Source organism: Panulirus ornatus, chromosome 7 (assembly GCF_036320965.1).
Source record: "Panulirus ornatus isolate Po-2019 chromosome 7, ASM3632096v1, whole genome shotgun sequence".
In the NCBI taxonomy this organism is placed as follows: Eukaryota; Metazoa; Arthropoda; class Malacostraca; order Decapoda; family Palinuridae; genus Panulirus; species Panulirus ornatus.
In genome coordinates, this window is record NC_092230.1 from 30,496,443 (window position 1) to 30,518,858 (window position 22,416).

The following is a 22,416-nucleotide window of genomic DNA, read 5'->3' on the forward strand; positions in this document are numbered from 1 at the left end:
TCCATTTGCTTTTCTAGGTATTTCTCACATACATTCTTCAAAGCAAACACCTGATCCACACATCCTCTACCACTTCTGAAACCACACTGCTCTTCCTCAATCTGATGTTTTGTACATGCCCTCACCCTCTCAATCAACACCCTCCCATATGATTTACCAGGAATACTCAACAAACCTATACGTCTGAAATTTGAGCACTCACTCTTATCCCCTTTGCCTTTGTACAATGGCACTATGCTAGCATTCCGCCAATCCTCAGGCACCTCACCATAAATCATACACACATTAAATAACCTTACCAACCAGTAAACAATACAGTCACCCCTTTTTTAATAAATTCCACTGGAATACCATCAAAACCCGCTGCCTTGCCGGCTTTCATCTTCCGCAATGCTTTTACTGCCTCTTCTCTGTTTACCAAATCATTTTTCCTAACCCTCTAGCTTTGCTCACCACCTCGACCAAAACACCCTATATCTGCCACTCTATCATCAAACACATTCAACAAACCTTCAAAATACTCACTCCATCTCCTTCTCACATCACTACTACTTGCTATCACCTCCCCATTAGCCCCCTTCACTGAAGGTCCCATTTGGTCCCTTGTCTTACGCCCTTTGTTTACCTCCTTCCAAAACATATTTTCATTCTCCCTAAAATTTAATGATACTCTCTCACCCCATCTCTCATTTGCCCTCTTTTTCACCTTTTGCACCTTTCTCTTAACCTCCTGCCTCTTTCTTTTATACATCTCCCACTCATTTGCATTATTCCCCTGCAAAAATCGTCCAAATGCCTCTCTCTTCTCTTTCACTAATAATCTTACTTCTTCATCCCACCACTCACTACCCTTTCTAATCAACCCACCTCCCACGCTTCTCATGCCACAAGCATCTTTTGCGCAAGCCATCACTGCTTCCCTAAATACCTCCCATTCCTCCCCCACTCCCCTTATATATATATATATATATATATATATATATATATATATATATATATATATATATATATATATATATATATATATTGTCCCTGGGGATAGGAGAGAAAGAGTACTTCCCACGTATTCCTTGCGTATTGTAGAAGGCGACTAAAAGGGGCGGGAGCGGGAGCTGGAAATCCTTCCCTCCCCTTTTAATTTTTCCAAAAGGAACAGAGAAAGGGACTAAGTGAGGATATACCATCTAAGGCTCAGTCTTCTGTTCTTAGCGCTACCTCGCTCACGCGGGAAATGGCGAATATGTATGAAAAACTATGCATATATATATATATATATATATATATATATATATATATATATATATATATATATATATATATGTGTGTGTGTTTGTGTGTGCGTGTGTGTGGTTTCCCAGTACCGACCTTAGCAAGGTAGTGTCAGGAATGGACGATATATCTCCCACTGTTTAAATGTCCCGTGATCTCTGTTCCTTATTTTTTTTTTTTTTTTTTTTTTTTTTTTTTTTTTTTTTTCTTCTGATCCTGTTGTTGATCTGTGGGATTTGCTCCTGTTTCTTGTGGCCTTTTCTCTGTGGTATGTGTACAAAGTGTCTCTTGTTGATATATTTCACAAGCGTCTGGCCTCTGTGTTGTGGGTACAGCCTGGCCTTTGTTGATATATTTTGGAACATCATGAGAAGATTCTCCTGACCTTTGACTTGTACTGCAACATGGACCATATTTTCTCTTGTTTTTGCTTTTGAACTCTTTTAGTCTCTCAATCTTTCTTTATCAAGATCTTTGATTCTCTCTTCTAGTTTAGTAATTTCCTCTTGTGTGTGATGACTCTTATCTTTATCTCACATGTGTGTATGTGTGTGTGTGTGTGTGTGTGTGTGTGTGTGTGTGTGTGTGTGTGTGTGTGTTTGTGTGTGTGTGTGTTTGTGTGAGTGTAACTCGCACTTGGAGATGGCAGAGATTGCCAGGGTTGACAGGATCCAGGGGCATCATGCAGGGTACGTCTACTTCTCTACGTACGGACGCCATCTCATGCCTCCGTCAGACTGGTCTGGTCGTGCAGGGGGAGCGGGGGATGGCCTGGATCCTTCCGTGCAGCAGCAGCAGGACCCTGACCTACCACAGCTCTTAGCAAAAGTTATCATCTTGAGCTGACACACGGACTCGAGTCAGGACGTCGAGTCATCGTCCAGAATAGTATTCCTGCATATTTCCGATGCTACAAGTACCTCAGCACTCGCCACTGTCCCTGCCATGTGGGGCGGGTTCAGTCATGGAACGCTGACCTTGCTGAGACATTTGACGAGGTACAAATGAGACACTGGTAAGTCCAGTAGCTCACTGGGATCCCCACCTTAGATAATGACCTTGTACTTTGCCTCACACTCACTCATCAAGAATGCAGTTGGTTTCCAAGCCCTTTCCTTTATTGTCCTGATGATGCGGGAACCCCAGCAGTGTTTATGATGCTGGCTCTCGAACTTCTCATCATCAGCAAGAAACATGTAGGGGACAGACTTCTAGAATTTTACCAAAAAGTCTTAACATTTGGAAACTTAGGGAAGGTGAAGACGTATGAGTGAGACACAGAAGACTATAGCTTATCACGTACCATGTTAAGGAGATGCCGGCACATGGTGGCTGGAACGGCCTCGAGTGCCCTGCAGTCAAGACTCAGGGGGGAGGGGACTAGAGTGCCACTCACAGGTCAGTAGGTAGTTAAGACGCTTCACGAGAGGATTCTGGTTGTCTTTGTCATGTTATACGAATGGTAAAGAGATGATAATGATGTTAGAAGTCTGGACTGTGTGTCAGTTTTCCCAGAAGCTTCTTGGAGATTTGCGGGGAATTTACCAAAAACTTTTAAGACGTGTCATTTTTCCATCGCGGAGCGTAATTAGAGCAGAGAAGTGACTCGAACCTGTGACGGTAAAGCTTATGACAGTTTTGAAGTTGACAGATAACACTGGGTGAGAAACAACAGTGTAGCTACAAAGAAATTCTCATCTATTAAAAGTACGTTTCAAGGATGGATGCCGGGGCCTCAGCCTAGCCTAGAGGGAGGTGGAGGGTTGGGCCGCACCTGATCCACAGATGGAAAAACTAGAGAGAAGTAACAATGTGTGTCCGCTCACGGTCAGCCAGAGGCGTCATGATGATGATGATGCAGTGGGACTTTCTCTCTGGTGAGGTTACCGTTCGTCACGTCATTACGACCAGCTCCCTGACAGTGTCAGCTTACTACCCACCCATCTAACTGGCTCAGGATATCTTGCGTTACGTCATGCGTTACAAGGCAAGGCTAGAGGCATTAAGTTTGCCCACCTTGGAAGACAGAAGGTTAAAGGGTGACCTGATCACTACATATTAAATCTTAGAAACATATTGAGGAGGTAAAGCGTGAACAGTTCTTCGAGAGATGTCGGGATAGAATAAGTAAGGAGCATGAGTTGGAATAAAGCCGGGAACTTGCGAAGAAAATTGTGAAGTACTGTTATAGAAGAAGATGGTAGACGAATGGAGTGAATAAGGTGAGAACATGGTAAATACAGACACCATACAGACGTGTAAGAACTTTTATGGGAAAAGAGAATTTTCAAGAGATGGGGCCGCTACGATTTAAACTCTCTCCACTTTCAGTACATATGTATGTGTCTGTGTGTATGTGTGGATGGGCATTACCGGACTCTCCCTGTAAGCGATTACGGTGAGTTGCTAGGAGCAATGAAAAGTTTTTATGGAGGATGTAAGGCATTTGTACGAGTAGGAAGAGAGGAAAGTGATTGATTCCCAGTGAATGTCGATTTGCGGCAGGGGTTCTCCATGGTTGTTTAATTTGCTTATGGATGGGATTGTTAGGGAAGTGAATGCAAGAGTTTTGGAGAGAGGGGCAAGTATGCAGTCTGTTGTGGATGAGAGGGCTTGGGAAGTGAGTCAGTTGTTGTTCGCTGATGATACAGCGCTGGTGGCTGATTTGGATGAGAAACTGCAGAAGTTGGTGACTGAGTTTGGGAAAGTGTGTGAAAGAAGAAAGCTGAGAGTAAATGTAAATAAGAGCAAGGTTATTAGGTTTAGTAGGGTTGAGAGACAAGTCAACTGGGAGGTAAATTAGAATGGAGAAAGACTGGAGGAAGTGAAATATTTTAGATATCTAGGAGTGGATTTGGCAGCGGATAGAACCATGGAAGCGGAAGTGAGTCATAGGGTGAGGGAGGGGGCGAAAGTGCTGGGAGCGTTGAAGAATGTGTTGAAGGCAAGAACGTTATCTCGGAGAGCAAAAATGGGTGTTTGATGGAATAGTGGTTCCAATAATGTTATATGGTTGTGAGGCATGGGCGATAGATAGGGTTGTGCGGAGGAGGGTGGATGTGTTGGAAATGAGATGTTTGAGGACATGTGGTGTGAGGTGATTTTATCGAGTAAGTACTGAAAGAGTAAGAGATGTGTGGTAATAAAAAGAGTGTGGTTGAGAGAGCAGAAGAGGGTGTATTGAAATGGTTTGGTCACATGGAGAGAATGAGTGAGGAAAGATTGACAAAGAGGATATATGTGTCAGAGGTGGAGGGAACGAGGATAAGTGAGAGACCAAATTAGAGGTGGAAGGATGGACTGAAAAAGATTTTGAGCGATCGGGGCCTGAACATACAGGAGGGTGAAAGGCGTGTAAAGAATAGAGTGAATTGGAACGATGTGGTATACCAGGGTCGTCGTGCTGTCAGTGGATTGAACCAGGGCATGTGAAGCGTCGGGGTAAACTATGGAAAGTTTTGTGGGGCCTGGATGTGGAAAGGGAGCTGTGGTATCGGTGCATGACACATGACAGCTGGATACTGAGTGTGAACTAATGTGGCCTTCGTTGTCTTTTCCTAGCGCTACCTCGCGCGCATGCGGGGGGAGGGGGTGTCATTTCATGTGTGGCGGGGTGGCGGCGAGAATTGATGAAGGCAGCATGTATGAATATGTACATATGTATATATGTATATGTCTGTGTATGTGTATGTATGTATACCTTGAAATGTATATGTATGTATGTGTGTGTGTGTGTGTGTGAGTGGGCGTTTATGTATATACATGTGTATGTAGGTGGGTTTGGCCATTCTTTCTTCTGTTTGTTTGCGCGCTACCTTGCTAACGCGGGAGACAGCGACAATGTAAACGAATACGTATATACACCGTATATATATATATATATATATATATATATATATATATATATATATATATATATATATATATATATATATTTTTTTTTTTTTTTTTTTTTTTTTTTTTCCATACTATTCGCCATTTCCCGCGTTAGCAAGGTAGCGTTAAGAACAGAGGACTGAGCCTTTGAGGGAATATCCTCACTTGGCCCCCTCCTCTGCTCCTTCATTAGGAACATTTAAAAAATAAAAAAAAGAGATAGGGGAGGATATCCAGCCCCCCGCTCCCTCACCTTTTGGTTGCCTTCTATGACACGCAGGGAATACGTGGGAAGTATTCTTTCTGCCCTATCCCCAGGGATAATATATATATATATATATATATATATATATATATATATATATATATATATATATATATATATATATATATATATATATATTTTTTTTTTTTTTTTTTTTTTTTTGCTTTCTCGCTGTCTCCCGCGTTTGCGAGGTAGCGCAAGGAAACAGACGAAAGAAATGGCCCAACCCACCCCCATACACATGTATATGCATACGTCCACACACGCAAATATACATACCTACACAGCTTTCCATGGTTTACCCCAGACGCTTCACATGCCTTGATTCAATCCACTGACAGCACGTCAACCTCGGTATACCACATCGCTCCAATTCACTCTATTCCTTGCCCTCCTTTCACCCTCCTGCATGTTCAGGCCCCGATCACACAAAATCTTTTTCACTCCATCTTTCCACCTCCAACTTGGTCTCCCTCTTCTCCTCGTTCCCTCCACCCCCGACACATATATCCTCTTGGTCAATCTTTCCTCACTCATTCTCTCCATGTGACCAAACCATTTCAAAACACCCTCTTCTGCTCTCTCAACCACGCTCTTTTTATTTCCACACATCTCTCTTACCCTTACGTTACTTACTCGATCAAACCACCTCACACCACACATTGTCCTCAAACATCTCATTTCCAGCACATCCATCCTCCTGCGCACAACTCTATCCATAGTCCACGCCTCGCAACCATACAACATTGTTGGAACCACTATTCCTTCAAACATACCCATTTTTGCTTTCCGAGATAATGTTCTCGACTTCCACACATTCTTCAAGGCTCCCAGAATTTTCGCCCCCTCCCCCACCCTATGATCCACTTCCGCTTCCATGGTTCCATCCGCTGCCAGATCCACTCCCAGATATCTAAAACACTTCACTTCCTCCAGTTTTTCTCCATTCAAACTCACCTCCCAATTGACTTGACCCTCAACCCTACTGTACCTAATAACCTTGCTCTTATTCACATTTACTCTTAACTTTCTTCTTTCACACACTTTACCAAACTCAGTCACCAGCTTCTGCAGTTTCTCACATGAATCAGCCACCAGCGCTGTATCATCAGCGAACAACTGACTCACTTCCCAAGCTCTCTCATTCCCAACAGACTTCATACTTGCCCCTCTTTCCAAAACTCTTGCATTCACCTCCCTAACAACCCATCCATAAACAAATTAAACAACCATGGAGACATCACACACCCCTATATATGTGTGTGTGTGTGTGTGTGTGTGTGTGTGATAATAATGATAAATGGTCGTATCTGTTTTTTTCCTAACTCTCTGGGATGTAGTTTTCAACCTCAGTTTTAACTGTCAACATACCACCTGGTTGTAGTTGTAACTGAGAGAGTTGCTGTCGCCCGGCTCGTTGCTTCTGCTCTTTGCCTTCTCACGGTCGCTACTGTTGCTCGTCGCGGAATCAAATCTTTTCCTCATCATTTGCCTTTGTGTTGCAGTCGATACATTTTTTGTGTGCTCGTGTGCCAGTGTGTTTGTAGCGAGTAGATGACTTCGTTTACTTTCGTTTTATATGGTGTGGCGGAGCTGAACACACAAGAAATACTAGGCAAACTCGAGCGTGTCTTAGTACCAGCACACGTATGTGTATGTGTGTGTGTGTGTGTGTGTGTGTGTGTGTGGGTGGGTGTGTACGAGGCTGTGTTCAGCTGCTAGACGGGAACATTCCTCCTACGCATAACATCCCTCATATGTGACTATCTTTTGTTTGCAGTGAAACAGGATTATGTTTACTTTTATTTCATTGGACTGTGGCAAGGTTATGGCCGGATGTACGTCTATAGGTTCCGGCAGTATACATGCACGTCCGTATAGAGCTTCACACACACACACACACACACACACACACACACACACACACACACACACACACACACAAAGTGAAACACACAGGAAGAGATCCTACGGCTAATGCACAGACAATACCCTAGCCTTGCTGGACAAAGCGATGATGACACAGTATATGTAAAACCACAGGACTTGTGTGATACATTCCCATTGGTCGCTAATGGTAACGTGATGAAACATATTACAATACTCGATCAAGATATACTTTCAGCATTAAAGAAAATGTAATTCGATCAAGCAGCAGGACCCAGCGATTAGTTTCACCCGAGAACCTTAAGTGAATCCAAGAATGATACAGTAAAGCCCTTGAATGCTACTTTCAGTAAGTCATTTTGTACAGGGAAAGTCTCTTAAGGAGTGGAAATTAGATTCTGTAATAACGATATTCAGAGAGGCAGTAAGTCCCGGCCTGGATATTATCGTGAAGTCAATCCCATTGACAAACTTGTAGTGATCGCTATTCCAGGAAAATCTATAAACCATGCTACTGAGGATGACCTTTTGATGAACGATCTTCAGCATGGTTTTCAAAGCATTAGATCATGTCTGATAAACCTGCTTGATCTATTATCTGATCCACTTGTATATTCAAAGCATAACGGCTGTTGTCATTAAGTTGCATTTAAAAAGAAAGTCATAAAGTCTTTCGTGGATGCCTGCTGGCGAGAGTTAAGTGACACGGTATATGGATATATGCTGGCCACATAATTGGTTGCCTGGCCGTAGTAATGAATGGTAAAACGTTAGCAGTGTTGAACTACTCTTTGTCTGATATATATTACTGATGGTAATGACAGATTATCAAGAAGATTATCAGAATTCACAGTCGACACAAACCTTTTGGAAGTAAAGTTGCAATATTAAAAGAATGTTTACACCTGCGAGCTGTATTATCCGAACTGAAAAACTGGGTTTACAGGTAACAAAAGTAGTTTGATGTCGACAATTACAAGGCATTTTTTTTTAAATCTGCTGTAAAAGTGTGAAGATACGTAACACTATAGGCTCTGTTGAGCTGCACAACGTACATAAGGAAGAGACGTCTCCTTCCCAGGAGCTCTGGACTATGACTCAAAACTCGTTTGACGTCGCCCGGTTGCAAGTCATCATGTAGATCGTTTGACATTGCCGGTTGCATGTCATCGAGAAGCTTACTTATGACATGAATTGAATAGCCTTGGTATTAGCTACAAAGGAAGATTTCGTCGATAATGTTGTGGCTGGAGAAAGGTCCGTTAAGGTGATCACTTGCAAATCAAGTTTATGTTGATGTTAGTTTTCAGTGCTGTGATAGTGAAAGAATACCACATTTTACACATGCAAAATCTCATGATCCTCCGGTGGGTCTGCCTAGGATAAGACTGGATGAGCTTGTAAATAAAACATTGTAAACTTAGCTTGGAAAAGTTTCAAAGAGTAAGAAAACTGTGTAGATACCAGGAGCAACAACGATGGGGTAATATTTGGAAGAATGAGAACGGGGCTCTTTCTTAGGGATGGGCACCTCCTAGTCATGCTTCCAAGTAAAAGGGAAAAACTTGGTTTTCTGGACGACACATATAAACGAGGATCGGAGGTGGTTTAGAGCCACTCCCTCAAGACACGAGGAGGTATGTCATCCGAACCATACACCTTGTCTACATATAACTGGGCTGTAGTCTGACCATTTGACGAGAGGAAGATATTGAAGAAGTTATAGGCTCACTGGAATGAGACGTAGAATCATCCAAAGCAGAGTTAGAGAAAAATAACGTAACGATTAGAGATAAGAGAGATTTTATCAGTAGGAGAGTTGGTTGCTGATGCATGAGGTTGGAAAAGTGGTGGAAAGCTTCCGTAAGACAACTTAACCAGGCCAGTAGTATCCCTGCCTAGACATGCTTGCCGATGATGCCAAGGTCTTGCGAAAGAAAAAAAAATATAAGGAAATTACGAATAACGACGATCGTATCCGTAATTACTTGGAGATCTGGACAAAATCAAACCTGATGTGATAGACGGATGGGTGAGGCTCAGTTCAAGTAAGTGCAAGGTAGTGGGGTTAACACACAAGGACGAAAGGCCTTGGTGTAACAGCTGACTGGAATAACTTGCGAAGCGAAAACTCTTTTATGACTTTCATGAGGTAAATTATGTGATGCTTCTGTCTCCGCCAGATGAATAGCAAAGGTTATTACGGGAATGGAAGCATTTATCCCCTCCCTCCTGCAAGACGACCTCTTCTTCCAATCCATTGTTCAACCATTCCTCTTCTGAGGCCATTCAGGCAAGGATAACCTCATTTTAATTCACTGATAGATCTTTCTGGTCTTCAGCAAAGGGCATCGCTAACAACTTCTATCGCTTAACATTTTCTTCACTTTTCCGTTCTGACGGTACTATAGTTGTCTCTCTCGTAGACAAAGCAACTCTCTTTGGTTCTTGTTTCCCCTCTAACTCCACCTTGGATGACTCTATCATTCCTTCACCCCCTGATGTTCCTCTTACTAATCCTGTGTCCCTCTCTGTAATCTCTTTTCGAATTGTCCGAAAAGCGCTTCTCTCTCTGGACACAAACCTAATGGACCTCATGGCATCCATCCCCGTGTACTGAAAGAGTGGCTTTGAATTTGCACCTGTGCTTGCTCTTCTGTTCCGATTCTGTTCAGATACATGAACTTTTGCCTCATAGAGGCATGCGTTGTTACATCCCATCCCTAAGAAGGGTGACCGTTCTCACCCTTCCATCTATCATCCTGTCGCTTTGACATTTACTTTTTACAAAGTTTTTGAATCCTTCCTCAATTTCCATATCTTCAGACATCTTGAATCTCAAAGTCTTCTCTGATCATCAGTATGGGCTTCCGTAAGGTAAGCTCCACAGGTGATATTCTTTCCTAACTCATGAATGCCTGGGCATCATCCCTGAAAGATTTCTGGGAGTCCCATTTAGTTGCCCTTGATATAGCCAAGGCTATTGACATGGCGTGGCATCTCTAAGCTTTTCTCTTTTGGCTTCCGTCCTTCACTTTGCTTCATCTCTATCTATCTCGATCTATCTCTGTGGTTGTTGATGGATCAGCCACTCCCATTTTCTCCATCAATAGCGGCGTCCCTCAAGGTTCTGTCCTGTCTCCTACAATTTTTCTCCTTTTTATCAATGATTTCCTTTCTTCCTCAAATAACAAAATGCACTCATTTGCTGACGATTCAACGTTGCTCTCTTCCACATCCTTCAATTCTGCTTCTTCTCTCGCTCGATCTACTTCTCATCTCGACACAACTTCCTCAATAAACTCGGACAGGAAATCTCAGTGGGTTAACGAAACCTGGTTAAGTTTGACGCCTCCAAGACCCAGTTGCTGCCCATTTATTCTTCAAAAATTCCCAAAAACTTTCCTCCCTCCTTCGCCGGTTCCTTAATCCCACCCTTTGACGCAGTGAATATATCATTAAAAAATCCACGCTACCTTGGAAATCCGATATTAAAGAAAGAGAGCTAAGTCTGCCTCTAATAAACAGTCTTATTTAAATGGAGAAATATCTTTTCTTCTGAACAATTGCTCCATTTATACGAAGGACTGATCCGTCCTTGTATGGAGTACTGCTCTCACATCTGGGTGGTTTTAGCTCTTCATCCTTACCTGACATATTGAGTCGGAAGTGGTCAGACTCATCAACAGTCCCAGGCTAGTTTCAGAACTTGACGCACTTACCTTACTCCGCAATGTAGGTTCACTTTCCCTCTTCTTTAGGTGTTACTTTGGGTTTTGCTCCCGAGAACTGTCGCTAGTGTGCTCTCAACACTAGCTAGACCACGCAATACTCGGCAGTCTGCTGCTCCAATGATTATTGTGGCCGATGGCAACTCAAGGATGGGCCGTTTTGATAACTGTTTCCTTCCTCATACCACAAAGCTTTGGAATTCTCTGCCGTCTTGTGTCCTTCCCAGAACTATGACCTGGCACTTTTTAAAAGACGTGTTTTCTCTTGCCTATTTATTCCTTTTACCTTTCATTAGCTACTTTATATTCTGATTAAGGCCAGGCCCTAATGTGGTCTTTTGTCCGTGGCTGGAGCCTCCAACGTGAAAAGAATGTATTACTTAGCGGGAATTAAAGACAGGTCTGAATATAGAATAGCCCTGATGTGCCTAATCCATCGCCAAAGCTGCAAATCAGGAAATCTGTGATGGGGCAAAATTGAAGTATAGAGATAAGGAAATGTTTAGTAAGCTGTTCACAACATGCCTCGCACGTGTAGTCACACCACATAGACAAAGGTCTAATTAAGAGGGTCTTGCGAAGAGCAAGGAAGATGGCATCTGAATAAAGAAGAAAACCTACAGTGAGTGGCTGATGGCTACGGATTCGTCCAACAAGGAGAAGCCTTCAAGTTTCTGAATCAACTGGACGAAGCAGGCAGTGAGTAGTACATCAAGACATGCAGTTCCAGAGTAACTAAAGCTCTTGATAATTTTTTTTCTTACGTTGAAGTCTCCAGTCACAGGCAAAAGTCAACGAATTTTGGAGGACATGAAAACGCTGTCTTGAATATGTGCCAGGTCATGTCATTGGGAAAGACATGAGAGGGTGGAAAGTTCCAAAGCTTCGAGGTGCAAGGAAAGAAACAGTTGTCAAAACAGCCCATCCTTGAGTTGTCAGCGGCCACACGTGTGACGTAGCAACTTGCCGAGTATAGCATGGTCTACCTAGTCAGTGGGGGACACACAAACAGCCGGCCCTCGGGAGCAAAAATGCCTTTAGAAGAGGTAAAGTGAACCAACATCTTGGCGTAGGGCAAGTGGGTCAAGCTTTGAAGTTAGCGTGGGAGAAGTGACTCGTGCTGTAAGACAGGTGGACGGTTAGAATAAGCAAAGTAAGGAAACTGTGAATGCCGGCAGCTTGCAGAGGTCGAAAAGGCTACTTGGTAGAATAGAAAGTCTAAGAAATAGAGGCCCAGAAGCGCAGAACTCTATACCCGTACAGTACAAATAGATGCACACACACACACACACACACACACACACACACACACACACACACACGCACAAAGTCATCCTGGTTTCGTTGTCATGCACATCGTGCCGTCAAGCATTGCTGTTGGTTCGCTTCCCCCACCATGCATAAGAATCCGACTCCCCAGCCGTGCCGCCCCATCCTCCAGTTGGTGCATTTCTCTGCCGCCCTGCTGATGGATGATGAATCACCAACACTCTTGCCTCCGTGTTATTGTATGAATCATCAGTATCCTCCGACCTGTGCCTGTATGAATCACCTGTATCTTCTGTGTTGTTCCTGTACATATCAACCGTAGTTCTGTACTATTTGTACATTCGGGACGAGCGTGGGGCGTGATGGCAGGTGAGGTTGCTACGTGAGACTGGTGGAGTCTTCACATGTGGACAGACGCTAGTGGTGGTGGTGGTGTAGCCGCATGATGAAGCCGGAGGGGTTGTAGAAGGACGTCCCTTCTGCTGGAGGCCCACCTGCACGTAGTGGCAGGATCAGGGTCGCACCTTTGAAAGGAGGCAGGAACGCGCAATGAAACTCTTCCTGTGGCGTATATATATTGGTCAGAGAAACACTCAGAGGTGTGGTGCATGGTGGAGAACCACTCAGAGGTGTGGTGCATGGTGGAGAACCACTCAGAGGTGTGGTGCATGATGGAGAACCACTCAGATGTGTGGTGTATGATGGAGAGCCACTCAGGGGTGTGGTGCATGGTGGAGAACCACTCAGAGGTGTTGTGCATGGTGAAGAACCACTCAGAGGTGTGGCACATGGTGGTGAACCACTCAGAGGAATGGTGCATGGTGGAGAACCACTCATAGGTGTGGTGCATGGTGGAGAACCCACTCAGAGGTGTGGTGCATGATGAAGAACCACTTAGAGGTGTGGTACATGGTGAAGAACCACTCAGAGGAATGGTGCATGGTGGAGAACCACTCAGAGGTGTGGCACATGGTGTTGAACCACTCAGAGGTGTGGTGCATGGTGTAGAACCACTCAGAGGTGTGGTGCATGGTGGAGAACCACTCAGAGGTGTGGTGCATGATGGAGAACCACTCAGAGGTGTGGTGCATGATGGAGAACCACTCAGGGGTGTGGTGCATGGTGGAGAACCACTCAGAGGTGTGGTGCATGATGGATAGCCACTCAGGGGTGTGGTGCATGGTGGAGAACCACTCAGAGGTGTTGTGCATGGTAAAGAACCACTCAGAGGTATGGCACATGGTGGTGAACCACTCAGAGGAATGGTGCATGGTGGAGAACCACTCAGAGGTGTGGTGCATGGTGGAGAACCACCCAGAGGTGTGGTGCATGATGAAGAACCACTTGGAGGTTTGGCACATGGTGAAGAACCACTCAGAGGAATGGTGCATGGTGGAGAAACACTCAGAGGTGTGTTGCATGGTGGAGAACCACTCAGAAGTGTGGTGCATGGTGGAGAACCACTCAGAGGTGTGGTGCATGATGGAAAACCACTCGGAGGTGTGGTGCATGGTGGAGAACCACTCAGAGGTGTGGTGCATGGTGGAGAAGCTCAGAGGTATGGTGCATGAAGGAGAACCACTCAGAGGTGTGTTTCATGGTGGAAAACCACTCAGAGGTGTGGCGGGTGGTGGAGTACCACTCAGGTGTGGTGCTTGATGAAGAACCACTCAGACGTGTGGCGCATGGTGGAGAGCCACGCAGGTGTGGCGCATGATAGAGAACCACTCAGAGGTGTGGCGAATGATGGAGAATCTCTCAGAGGTGTGGTCCATGATGGAGAACCTCAGAGGTGTGATGCATGGTGGAGAACCACTCAGAGGTATGATGCATAGTGGAGAACCACTCAGAGGTGTGGTGCATGGTAGAGAACCACTCAGAGGTGTGGTGCATGGTGGAGAACCACTCAGAGGTATGATGGATGGTGGAATACCACTCAGAGGTGAGGCGCATTGTGGAGGACCACTCAGAGGTGAGGCGCATTGTGGAGAACCACTCAGAGGTGTGGCGCATGTTGAAGAACCACTCAGCGTTGTGGTGCATGGTGGAGAACCACTCATAGGTGTGGTGCATGGTGGAGAATCACTCAGAGGTGTGGCGCATGGTGGAGAACCACTCAGAGGTGTGATGCATGGTGGAGAACCACTCACAGGTGAGGTGTATGGTGGAGAACCACTCAGAGGTGTGGTGCATGGTGGAGAACCACTCAGAGGTGTGGCACATGGTGGAGAACCACTCAGAGTTGTGGTGCATGGTGGAGAACCACTCATAGGTGTGGTGCATGGTGGAGAACCACTCAGAGGTGTGGTGCATGGTGGAGAACCACTCAGAGGTGTGGCACATGGTGGAGAACCACTCAGAGTTGTGGTGCATGGTGGAGAACCACTCATAGGTGTGGTGCATGGTGGAGAATCACTCATAGGTGTGGTGCATGGTGGAGAACCACTCGGTGGTGTGGTACATGGTGGAGAACCTCTCAGAGATGTGGTGGATGATGGAGAACCAATCAGAGGTGTGGTGCATGGTAGAGAGACACTCAGAGGTGTGGTGCATTGTGGAGAAGCTCAAAGGTGTGGCGGATGGTGGAGAAGCACTCAGACATGGTACATGATGGATAACCACTCACAGGTGTGGCGCATGGTGAAGAACCACTCAGAGGTGTGGCGCATGGTGGAGAACCACTCACAGGTGTGGTGGATGGTGGAGAACCATTCAGAGGTATGGCGCATGGTGGAGAACCACTCACAGGTGTGGTGGATGGTGAAGAACCACTCAGAGGTATGGCGCATGGTGGAGAACCACTCAGAGGTGTGGTGGATGGTGGAGAACCATTCAGAGGTGCGGTGCATGGTGGAGAACCTCTCACTTGCTAACCCAGACAACCGTACCCTGAGTCACCCACTGCTTGTTGTCCAAGTTAATATTGAGTAGCAGTGGCACGCAGCGAAGTAGCTACTTTCGAGTTTTTACTAGTGTTACTTTTCCTGGAGTACAACCCAGCTCCCCTGACGAGACCGAGATTCATGAACATGACAGCCATCTCCCCTCCCACCAGCAAGTAACGAGAGACGTCAAGTAAAAAAGTGATGAAATTTGCGTATTTTTTCTCGGAAAATGTACTCGAAGTAGATGTAACGCTCGTCAGATATTGAAATATTGGGTTGAAATCCGGAAATGATCGCCTTTAGTAGAGTAACGAAGTAATGGTACTTGCCTTCATACCACCACTGTTCATCACTCGTTTTGTGGTGAAATGTGAGTGAGAGAGAATCCAGGGAGGTTGTTATTCTCGCCAGCCCTTCGCTAGGTACGACGTGTGCGTTGAGCCGCTCTGCTGCACCTGTGTCCTTGAGACACGGCCTTCCTGCCGCCCTCTATTGCAAGCCATCCTTCATGCTCTGCCAACATTGGCTGCGCTCTCGTACATGGCAACAGCTATACACCTGAGTACGAGTATCGGGCAGCATTGGGCGGTAGCTGGGTCTGCGTGCTCTCTCTTAGACTGTGCTTTTATTGACGCCAATGTGGTCTCTTGTTCGTCTCATGTACGAGGATGGTAGCAAGAGACAAACGGGCAAAACAAAGAGAGACAGACAAACCTTGGTGATGAATAGTGCAAATTCATTGTACCAGTTGCCAGGTTACAAGTATGTTGGCAGACCGGGGCTCCGTTAGTACCAGCTGACCTGAGCTGACAGCACACCCACAGCCTCGGGGGTCCGCCATGACCACACACCCACTGGCCAGGGGGCCCAGCATGGGTCCAAAATAGGTTGGCAACGTTTAAAATGCCGCACTGGTCGTGTCCTCTGCCCACAGCATTAGTGGCCTGTCCTGTCGTCAACCCACAACGCTGATGGTTTATTCCGTTATGTTAATAACCCATAACACCGGTGGTCTGTTGTGTACTCAGCCCATAACACCGGTGGTCTGATGTGTCACCCTTCTACAACACTGGTGGTCTGTTCTGTCTCGAGCCCACGACACTGGTAGAGTTGTCGTCAGCTCACAACACTGGTAGAGCTGACGTCAGCCCACAATTCTGGTAGAGTTGTCGTCAGCCCACAACACTGGTAAAGTTGTCGTTAGCCCACAACACTGGTAGAGTTGTCGTCAGCCCTCAACACTGGTAGAGTTGTCGTCAGCTCACAACACGGGTATAATTGTCGTCAGCCTACAACACTGGTAGGGTTGTCGTCAGCCCACAACCCTGGTAGAGTTGACGTCAGCCCACAATTCTGGTAGAGTTGTCGTCAGCCCACAATACTGGTAGAGTTGTCGTCAGCCCTCAACACTGGTAGAGTTGTCGTCAGCCCTCAACACTGGTAGAGTTGTCGTCAGCTCACAACACGGGTATGATTATTGTCAGCCCACAACACTGGTAGGGTTGTCGTCAGCCCACAACACTGGTAGAATTGTCGTCAGCCCACAACACTGGTAGGGTTGTCGTCAGCCCACAACACTGGTAGAGTTGTCGTCAGCCCACAATTCTGGTAGAATTGTCGTCAGCCCACAACACTGGTAGAGTTGTCGTCAGCCCTCAACACTGGTAGCGTTGTCGTCAGCCCTCAACACTGGTAGAGTTGTCGTCAGCTCACAACACGGGTGTAATTGTCGTCAGCCCACAACACTGGCAGGGTTGTCGTCAGCCCACAACACTGGTAGAATTGTCGTCAGCCCACAACACTGGTAGAGTTGTCGTCAGCCCTCAACACTGGTAGAGTTGTCGTCAGCCCACAACACTGGTAGAGTTGTCGTCAGCCTACAACAATGGTAGGGTTGTCGTCAGCCCACAACACTAGTAGAATTGTCGTCAGCCCACAACACTGGTAGAGTTGTCGTCAGCCCACAACACTGGTAGAATTGTCGTCAGCCCACAACACTGGTAGAGTTGTCGTCAGCCCACAACACTGGTAGAATTGTCGCCAGCCTACAACACTGGTAGTTGTCGTCAGCCCACATCACTGGTAGAGTTGTCGTCAGCCCACAACACTGGTAGAGTTGTCCTCAGCCCACAACACTGGTAGAGTTGTCGTCAGCCCACAACACTGGGAGGGTTGTCGTCAGCCCACAACACTGGTAGAGTTGTCGTCAGCCCACAACACTGGGAGGGTTGTCGTCAGCCTACAACATTGGTAGAGTTGTCGTCAGCCCACAACACTGGTAGAGTTGTCGTCAGCCCACAACACTGTAGAAGTTTCTTGTGTCGCCAGTAATGTTGTCGTCAACCCACAACAATGGTGGAGTTTGTTGTGTCGTCAGCCCACAACCCTGATGGGGCATGGTGTGTCGTCAGCCCACAACCCTGATGGGGCATGGTGTGTCATCACACAACCCTGATGGGGCATGGAGTGTCGTCAACACACAACCCTGATGGGGCATGGTGTGTCGTCAACACACAACCCTGATGGGGCATGGTGTGTCACACATCCCAGCAGTAAAGGTACATTGAGCTGGTGGTACATCGTTGATGAGTTCTGTGCAGGATGATAACACGATGGTCTCGGTCTGGGGCATCTTGCCATACCTCCTCGCCTCACTCTTACTGGTAACTCTGCGTGCTCCGGGCCAACGCCGGATGTCATATCTGGCTGGTTGTGTGTGTCTGTGGTAGAGACGGAGGTGGAGAGACAGATATTAAGATATTTTGACACCAGGGAGAGAGAGAGAGAGAGAGAGAGAGAGAGAGAGAGAGAGAGAGAGAGAGAGAGAGAGAGAGAGAGAGAGAGATGACTTGGCGTCACATTCCCATGTTTCATCACCAAGGTGGGTGGGTATCAAATTATGTCATGCACTATACTTGTACAGTACACGTACAGAACTGTACCTGTAATGAACACGTACAGAACTGTTCTAACTTTTTATCACACTGTTCTTCTACTGCAGACGTATAGGACTGTATCTGTAATGAGCAAGTAAGGAACTAATGTAACACATTTTTCGCACACTGCAACTATGCGAACCAAAAGCAGAAACAGTGTAGTTCCACCAGACGTTCGTGATTGAGGCAAGGCGATTCACAGACCAGTGTGAGTGAACAGACTACCTCCCACACAGACTTAGGTAAACCTCAGGTAGGATGTAAACTGTAATTTTGATATCACCTTCGTACACAAGTCAGTGAATACTTTCCTCGCTGGGTTGAGTGCCAAGGGAGAACACAGAGGAGTCAGCGGGAACTGGTTGAGGCCCGGGAGCTCTGGTCGCGGTTCATTGTGACAGACAACTAGTCTGTTACTCGACGTCAGCTCTCTCAGGTGGAACACGAAGAAAAAAGAACCAGGTCTGTAACAATTATTTTGATGAAATTCATTCCACTGGAATCTGACTTTAAAGACCCATTGCGACCTCTGTAATCCTTTTGTGCTACCGCTCACAGGATTAGCGTGGGGTGCACAATGAATTTCCCGGTGATACCGGCACAAATCGAAAAGTATGAAAAGAAAATGTCTTTATAAATCATTTGTATAAATCTCTTGGTAAATTTGCTCATACACTGTACCTGAGGAGAGGTAGCCACAACACCGACACACTGTACGCGTATAAACTGTCTCTCCTAAGGGCTGGCCTCGGGGTTTGCAGCCCCACACCCCTTCCTGCCAGACCCCGCTTATCCTCCACCTGCCCAACAGCGTTCCTCGTTCCCTCACGGCGACCTTGCTCACTCATGGTACATAAGGTATCCGCGAACGTCAACCATCGCCCCTGTGAAGCAGGAGTTGGGGGGGGGGGGTCTCTCCAGTGGTGGAGGTGTCATGTTGTCAGTAGCTCAGCCATGGGGTCATCTGCAAGTACCTGTCTTAAAGGGTATCAGGTAAATGCCAGTCCTCCCTCCTCCCAGGTACTTACGTTAAGTGTTGTGCATCTTTCGCCGCTGAAGGACTCTAGCTCATACTATATTGTGACCGCTGAGAGACACGTTAAAGAACTCATCCATGGATGAATACTTGCAAAGGGAAATTTAACCAAAGTGATGCACAGAACGGATTTAGGGAGAGCGTTGTACGCAACGTCTCATGGATCTGTATGAGGGAGATAGCTTCGTTTTGGACGAGAGATATGGATGGACGGAATATGTGTTCCTGGACTGTCAGTAGGCGTTTGACGTTGTGCCATAGAGTGGTAAAGAAGCTGGATCTTCAAGCGGGAGTGAAGGGATAACTTGTTCCATAGATTGAAAAATATCGTAGTGGAAGGGAAAGAAGGTCGACCGAAAATGTTGAGTTTACCATTGGTGTGCCACAGGGCGTGGTCCTGGGACCATTGATCTTCTTGATCGCAAGTGATCCGCCAGGACTGGAATCGAACCTGAACATACTTAACGCATGATACCAGTTCCATGAGCCGAGTAAAGAATGAGGTGGACCGTATCAGTTTGCAGTGGGACCAAGACATACTCCAAAATTGCTCGATTTGTAGGTGATGAAATTCAACAGCGTTATTTGTAAAGGAATGAGGATGGATGACTGAGAAAGAAGCCCTCGAAACAAATATAATCTAACTGGAAATGTGCGACGGGAATCCGTGTGAAAGAGATCTGGGAGTCGACATTGTACCAAACATGTCACCAGAGGTCCATCTCAGGAGACTTGTACAGGAATTTCATTTTTTAGCGGGTACAGGGATAAGATAATGTTAAGCAAATAATTTCCATCGTATATTGTCGTAATATACGATGGGAGAACAATCCACCTCATCAGGTGTCAGTACTTCATAAAGTTATTTACATCTCAACATCACAACAGAAGTATCATCCGACGTAGAGACAGGTGCTGGGGTTGGCAGGTATAAAGGGAAGCAGGTACCAAGGGAGGCAGGTACCAAGGAAAGCAAGTACCAAGGGAGGCAGGTACCAAGGAAAGCAAGTACCAAGGGAGGCAGGTACCAAGGAAAGCAAGTACCAAGGGAGGCAGGTACCAAGGAAAGCAAGTACCAAGGGAGGCAGGTACCAAGAGTGGCAGGTACCAAGGAAGGCGGGTACCGAGGGAGGCAGGTACCAAGGAAGGCAGGTACCGAGGGAGGCAGGTTCCAAGGACGGCAGGTACTGAGGGAGGCAGGTACCAAGGAAAGCAGGTACCAAGAGAGGCACATAACAAGGAAGGCAGGTGCCAAGGAAGGCAGGTACCAAAGGAGGCAGGTACCGAGGGAGGAATGTACCACGGGACGCAGGTACCGAGGAAGGCAGGTACCAAGGGAGGCAGGTACCAAGAGAGGCAGGTACCGAGGGAGGCGGGTACCAAGGGAGGCACGTACCAAGGGAGGCAGGTGCCGGGGGAGGTATGTAGCAGGGAGTGTTTATGGCGACGGTGGCCTTCCTTAGTATCATGGGCCTAAGGCAACAGGGTGACCTCCGGCCGCCCTCTCCCCCGACGCGCAAATCCCAGTGGCTGCAGCAGGTCTTTCCCAGTCTTCCCGTGAGAGGCCGTCCCGGGACGGGCCCTCCAGTACACCACTCAGAGCTGGACACGTGATCTTCATGGTGTACATGTCCAGATTATATACCTTTTTTGTTCCTGTTGTTGGGCATATGTTTTAGGTGTGTGTACTGTGTCTCGTTGAAGTAAGGGAGTGTAGACGCTGCAGTCGGCCGGCGTCACACTGTGTCCTCGATAACCGGCGGTCGTCGTTTATGGTCTCGTGTTTTGTGCAGTTGTCAAGGGTCGCTAGCGGTACGATCACTGAGTGGTACCTGGTACCTTGGTTATATTTCCTCGTTGTTTACTGATTGTTATCAGTACCCCAAAATACCTCTTACCACTGTTTGACATTACTTGTGTTACAATGGGCTGAGAATGACTGACAATAATGGATATTCTTTTTGTTTCTTTTACACCTTTTGTGTTCCTCCGTCGACGTTAGTAGTGTGGTGTTGGTCCATCCCTTGTACACCCTGTAGGGCCAGGATCCTCGTCATATGTACACTTGTGTTCAGTAGCGTTGGGTTTGGTGTCATGGTTGGCAGGATACTGCTGACATTATGGCAGCTTTCGACCCATCGCGTCCACGTCATCGGGTCTGTGATAACCTGCTCATGGTGTTCACCCACTCGCTATTGAGCCATGGCTTAGGGTTTAATTTTGTTCATAGATGAATGTGGCCATCGAATGGCAGGCTTTAAAAATAACCTGGCCTAGGTCAGGTCCCTCTTGACGTCACTACCTACGTCATCAGCAGAACACCAACGTAAATGAAGAAAAAACGGGTTATCATTAAGGGCTATATTCGCCCAAGGCCGGATGTACGTACATGTACTTGTTACATTCCACGACACGTTGTATTCTGCTTCCTCGCCCAACATGACCACTGGCTTGTGCTTATCTTGGTCCACAACTGGTCGTGAATATTATAGTCATGGGTAAGGTGCAGTTCCCTCCCCCACTGCTGAGTCACAGCTGGAACATGCTCACCCCTCCTAACCGCCACACCATGACCCTTCACCACCACAGTGTCGCCTCTCACCACCACAGTATGACCCTTCACCACCACAGTGTCGCCTCTCACCACCACAGTGTGACCCTTCACCACCACAGTGTCGCCTCTCACCACCACAGTGTGACCCTTCATCACCGCAGTGTCGCCTCTCACCACCACAGTATGACCCTTCACCACCACAGTGTCGCCCCTCACCACCACAGTATGACCCTTCACCATCACAGTGCCGCCCCTCACCACCACAGTGTCGCCCCTCACCACCACAGTTTGGCCCTCACCACCACAGTTTGGCCCTCACCACCACAGTATGACCCTTCACCAGCACAGTGTCGCCTCTCACCACCACAGTATAACCCTTCACCACTACACTGTCGCCCCTCACAACCACAGTATGACCCTTTACCACCACATTGTCGCCCCTCACCGCCACAGTATGATCCTTCAGCATCACAGTGCCGCCCCTCACCACCACAGTATGACCCTTCACCGTCACAGTGTCGCCCCTCACCACCACAATATGACCCTTCACCACCACAGTGTCGCCCCTCACCACCATAGTATGACCCTTCACCATCACAGTGTCGCCCCTCACCACCACAGTATGACCCTTCACCACCACAGTGTCGCCCCTCACCACCACAATATGACCCTTCACCACAACACTGTCGCCCCTCACCGCCACAGTAT